Here is a 5,556-nt window from a genome sequence, read left to right as displayed (position 1 = left end):
TATGAGCATGAATTTGGAATCTCAAATTTTTTGGGGCTTTTCTAATTGAATTGATGTTATTAATATGGATAAATGACAATAGCATGGAGTTTGTATCTTGCTTCTTGCAAATTTAGTAATTTGTTGTATTCCGACATCCAGGAACATCCAAGGCATGGCACCCTTAATCAGGCATGAACTTTGTTCTTTTTCAATAAGCAATTTTCAGACATGGCCATTGGTTACAATCCATTAGCACATTTATAAGATTATTAAATTGTTTAAAGGGATATTAGAAGGGTGAACTAGAAAAATTGTAAAGGAAATCTTTGCATTTTATTCTTAGTTTTATAGAACTTAAAACAACCCTTATTTTAAGAAATTGTGATTTATAAATTGGAATGTAAATTTTGATATCGAAGAAACTAAGATTAGGATCAAGATCAATGTTGCAGTTATGGTGGAGGAAGAAGATGTTAAAGCTTCTTAGAAGACTGGAAGAAGATGATGAATCCAAAAGGCTGTTATATTATTTTTGGGGTCTAATCAATTGGCTTAGGATGCTTGTAATGGAAATACATTAGAGTTTTGTATTTGAGGTGGTATAAGTTTACGGAATAAGCTAGGGATTAGGTGGGGCTCTTGCTAGAGTTGGCACTGAAGTATTACATGCATGATGTTCAGAAGGTACAACCTTCTGAGTCATAGGTTTACTCTGTGATTATTTATATTCCTTGGATTGTGAATTTTATTTGAGGGCTTCTCATTGATATTGTGTTCATTAGAGGTTATAGAAGGCACGCCACTATTTCATTCTATCTAAAATTTTTTACGTTTTCTGCCTCCTCCTTTACTTATATTATATAGTTTCCCTCAATCCATAAATGTAATCTCATTGATATACTCGTTTCGTCCATGGTAGTATAAGTTGTCATACTTCCATTGTTTTTTTGAGAAAATCAGGCTGGTATATTAAATAAAATAAAATTAATAGAACATAAATACCCAGAATTTCAGACCCAATATAGACTTACAGAGCTTAATTATGTCTGCATATATAGGCTATTTATGAAGTCTAATCTAATTTAATACGTAGATAACTCTAATCATCAATCAAATAATATATTTTAATTTAAAATTTATAAATAGTAAATTTATATTCTCCTTTATATTTTTAGATATATATTTTATTAATTTTTCTAACAATAAAATTATTTATGAATTACTAGAAAAGTTTAAAATAGTTATATTAAAAATATATGGGTAATAAAAAAATAAACATTTCTTAATTTGAAATGCATAAGAACCACCTCAAGTTTTAAGTTTCTGTTTGTTAGTCACCACATTTAACATCATTAAACTACCAGATTTTAATTATATTTTTTTAATTCTTTATATATTTGATATAGTAAATAGTATTATTTTAAAAATAAATATATTTAGACATTGAGAATATAAAAGTGTATTAAATGAAATTTTGAAAAGTAAATAACTCAATTATCACTTTATTAAATGAGTGTATTAAATAGCAATAGTTACCGTTGGCAGGAGAAGATTCCTTCTGCCCGTTTTCATCAGTCTTTTCAAATCCCCTTCCTTCCCATTTCTTCACCATCTCTTTCTCTTCAAAATTTTCCTCTCTAATCCGTTTTCATCTCTTCCTTCTCAATCGTTTCTGCTTTTTATTTTTAATTTTTTTATTGTGATATTGGAATCACTTGCTTCATCCATAGAGTTTGGGTTTACAGCCCTAGGAAATATTGTTTCGGTTCGTCTTTTCAAATCTATGGATGTCGGTGTGGTTGTTCTTGTTGGATGCTTTGGGAAAGAAAGAAATTCTAGTTCTGCAAGATTTCACCAGCCATGGCGTCTCTTTTACAGTCAACTACTTTATTATTCATATTCTCTATTACATTGATTCTTATCCCAAATAGACACGCTATTCCCTTCATCGTACTGCACGGTAATGTTCTTATCCCAATATCTTTTCTTTTCAATTTTAGTGTTCTTATGCACTCTCCCATGGCTTAAATTCATTCCTTAATACCCTAAAACTTGAGATGAATGGGGATAGTTGCCAGTTTAACCTGATACCCATATTTCTTTTATGGATATAATGCTTAAAGTTCAACTAAGACCACATAACTTCATTTCTAGTGAAATTGTTTAAGCAATTGTGCCTTTGTATAAATTGTTAAAATTCTGTTAAATGTACGGGTTAAACAGGATTATATGCCAGTTTAACCTGAAACCCATATTTCATTTATTTGATATCGTATAATATTGACTGTCAAAGCAGTAGTAATTGTATTAATCTGGTTTGTTCGCAAGGTCTATTATTGTGCAATGCATCACGGATTCCCCAAGCTTAAACATACCGATTCCTTTTCATCCATGATTGTCGAAATTGTCCAACTTTATGCTAGCTTAAACATACCGATTCCTTTTCATCCATTCAGCAAATCAACACATTCACACTCATACACATATTAACCATAACAAACAAATACTCAACATGATTTTTTGCCTGGCAAGGTTTACCATTTACCTTTCTATTCCACCTGAATCTAAATAATTTTGAATCATGTCTAATGCCCTGTGAATACTATCATATTTTAGGAAAGAGAACAACCTATTGATTTAGCAAGCAAGAAAACCTTTGAACACAAAGGATCTGTTTTCTTGTACCGCTGCATTTTGTGTTTGTATTTGCTGGCTTGATATAGCCACTTTGGTGTACCATGCAATGTTCATTTCTTATATATGAAAACTTTTACTGAAAAGGGATAAAAGGAGCTATTTTTCATTTAAACATTGAAGTTTGCAATATGATTAATATCATGTTTATCTTAGTGGCCTGAGGCTTCAGTCAGAGTACCAGATCTAAGGCCGCAGTCTTTGCCTGGCTGCTAATGTTCTGGATCTAACCTATTATCATTTGTTGTCACATGAACTAGTAGTGCATTACATTTCACTTATAATCCACTTGTATTTATTCTTGAACCATGTCAAAACATTTTTTGGCTTAATTAAAATTAATTTGAATGGATAAGGTTCCATCTTAAACTATGTCTATATCAAGCCTATGAAGTGTAATGTTTCACATTTATTGCAAATTGTTTTGGATGACTAATGTGTCTGCTTGTCGTAATCTTGAGACTTACATGGATTATGCAATACCTTTTTATACTTCTGTTATTCTTGATTAATGCATCTGCAGTTTTATGTGGTCTTTATGGGGTCCATATATTTGACTTTGTAGACAAAATGTAATTCACTGATTAGATATCTCTGTACAGGCTATTGCAGCAATGATGCGTGCTCAGGATATTCCTTAAGATTACTAGAAGCTTATTCCTAACATTACATTTTGGAAATGTTATTGTTATATTCTGGTGTTAATCGAAGTGTTTTCTGCCATAAAGGTTGCTAGATTATTCAATGAAGTTGGTCAGATGTCTCCTGAGGATGCTGATGTACACATTGTCCTTGGTGTTCAATATAATTTGTCGGGAGAATATGATAAGGCCATTGCATCTTTCAAAACTGCTTTGAAACTTAAACCTAATAATTATTCTCTTTGGAACAAGCCTGGTGCAACATGCCTTATCAACAGGCAGCTTCTTCATGATTCCCCCTTGAATAGTGGTGTCTTATCTGTATACCATCTGATATGTTAATTTCATAATTACTTTTTTTATAATTAAAAATTTATTTTCCCTATCCTAAAATTTTGGGGTTCTCTTTACTAAGTTGGAGCACCTGTAATGTGTGAAATTCAAAATATATGAGTACTAGGATTTTACTAAGAATCAATTTGTATGGTGTGTTGGTCATTATTTTGCATGTTAGGCCAGAATAAAAAAAAATTAATTATGAAGGTGTTGACAATGTCGGCAAGGGTGCTGTAACTACCTGAACCATTTGAGGGGCAAGATGTAAAAAAAGCACTTTTTTGAGTAAATTAAGGTGAATATGTAAATTTGTGCTTCTTGAATCAAGGGGGCTTTTTCGCTTCTATACAAAAAAGTGTGCCTAGGACTTGGCTTGTGCTTAATCAATTGAAAGGATGGCATAAAGAAATGCAAAACATGTGATAACCCAACATGTCAATCTTCTGTGTGCCAAACTCTTATGGGTTACATAATCTTTTCCTCTATTTCTCTTCTTTCTTATCTTTCGATTGTAAAGTGATGCATTGGTGTGTTATACAGCTCTCTTATAGGGTTGAATTATTTACTTGCTTAGGCTGCTAAAAAGATTCTCCAAATAACATGTTGCACCTAGTTGGACCTTAGAAAACAGACTAGCTCTTCTATTAAGCTCCATGTAATTAGTTATTTGATTTTTGAAGCTATTTGTTAATTTAGATGATTTGATTATGCACTTCCTCAATTTACATATACCCTTGATCATCTCTTTCAAAATGCCTTTTTTAATGCATTCAGATATTGCATATGCAGTTTGATTTGTTTAGCCTCTGTTACTGAGATTGTCCATTTAAAATTATTTGATGATAAACTTCCCGTTACCTGTGGTGGCCATATTTTCAGCACTATTGAATTTAGTCTTTTGGTCTATGTCTGGATCTTTAGGCACTAGATTTGAAGCCAAACTATGTGCGTGCTTGGGCAAACATGGGTATCAATTACGCCAACCAGGTTTGTTATATCTTGCACTGTTCTCTCATTGTCTTGACATTCATGAAAAGGGAACTACATTTCTCTACCCCTCTAAATATTTTATTTTACAATCAAGATCCATTGTCATTAGCTTCTTTCTCTCTCTCGAAAAAGGAAAAGAAAAGGTTTGAATTCATGAATCAGCTGTAGCTTCTTCCGAATGAGTGAGTCAACGTAGTGCTAGTGTTTCTTTCAAGGTATAAATTTTGATTCTTTAAAAAAATCTTGTTTTTTCTTCATCTCTTTTTATTCTGTTTGGTTTCTGATCGAGGAAAATCCAGGAAAATTTGTATCAAACTTGACATTAGTCCTTGTTCTTTTTAAATAATTCCTGATTCACCTGTGAGTTGGCAAATTCTGTTCATCCTGCATTATCCCGGAAGTCAAGAGGAGACTTAAATGTTTTTAATATCTTAAAGGGGGAATCAAAATAAAATACTAAGTGACCGTTAAAATGGCCCAAAACTGATTTATTAGCCGTTTATTAAATATCTCTTCAATCTATGCACATTTATTATCCGTTTCTTTCTCTCTCTCTGTCTCTTGGTCTCCCTCTTTTGTTTTCTTTTTCTTCCTCATTTATTCTGTTTTCATAACAAATCCTCAAATATATCTCTTCAATCCAAATCTCCTCCCATTTCTTTATCGGTTCTCTCTCTCGGTCACTTCTCAATTTCTTTCCTCTCATTATTTTAGCTTTGGGTAACAGAAGGCCAAAAAAAAAAGCACACACCCTGCACCGTTTTTCGTGGTTTTTGAAATCCACTGCTTCATCGGGGACTGATTTTGAGGTATGAATCTTGAACCTTATCTTTGTCTGTCTTTGCCTTCTGATTACTATTTTGGTTTCAGATCAATGTTTTTTTTACTTCTATTTCAGTGGGTTCATTTCTCT

The 5,556-nt window shown here is 32.2% G+C and overlaps 1 long non-coding RNA gene across 2 annotated transcripts in view; it reads left to right on the top strand.

Moving 5' to 3' along the window:
* Positions 1 to 1,467: 1,467 nt before the first annotated feature.
* Positions 1,468 to 5,556, top strand: part of LOC121226373 (uncharacterized) — a 6,117-nt gene continuing 2,028 nt past the window's right edge. Inside the window, exons 1-3 of one of the 2 annotated variants that reach the window (XR_005924205.1) lie at positions 1,468 to 1,942; positions 3,279 to 5,452; positions 5,542 to 5,556. The exon at positions 5,542 to 5,556 is cut by the window's right edge and continues 55 nt beyond it. This is a non-coding gene — a long non-coding RNA (uncharacterized lncRNA). The remainder of the gene's footprint in view (positions 1,943 to 3,278; positions 5,453 to 5,541) is intronic. The other variant, XR_005924204.1, reaches the window with a different exon arrangement.

The sequence above is a fragment of the Gossypium hirsutum genome, unplaced genomic scaffold, assembly GCF_007990345.1.
Source record: "Gossypium hirsutum isolate 1008001.06 unplaced genomic scaffold, Gossypium_hirsutum_v2.1 scaffold_136, whole genome shotgun sequence".
In the NCBI taxonomy this organism is placed as follows: domain Eukaryota; kingdom Viridiplantae; phylum Streptophyta; class Magnoliopsida; order Malvales; family Malvaceae; genus Gossypium; species Gossypium hirsutum.
The sequence above is the reverse complement of the archived record's forward strand: the minus strand, read 5'-3'. Positions and strand labels throughout refer to the sequence as shown.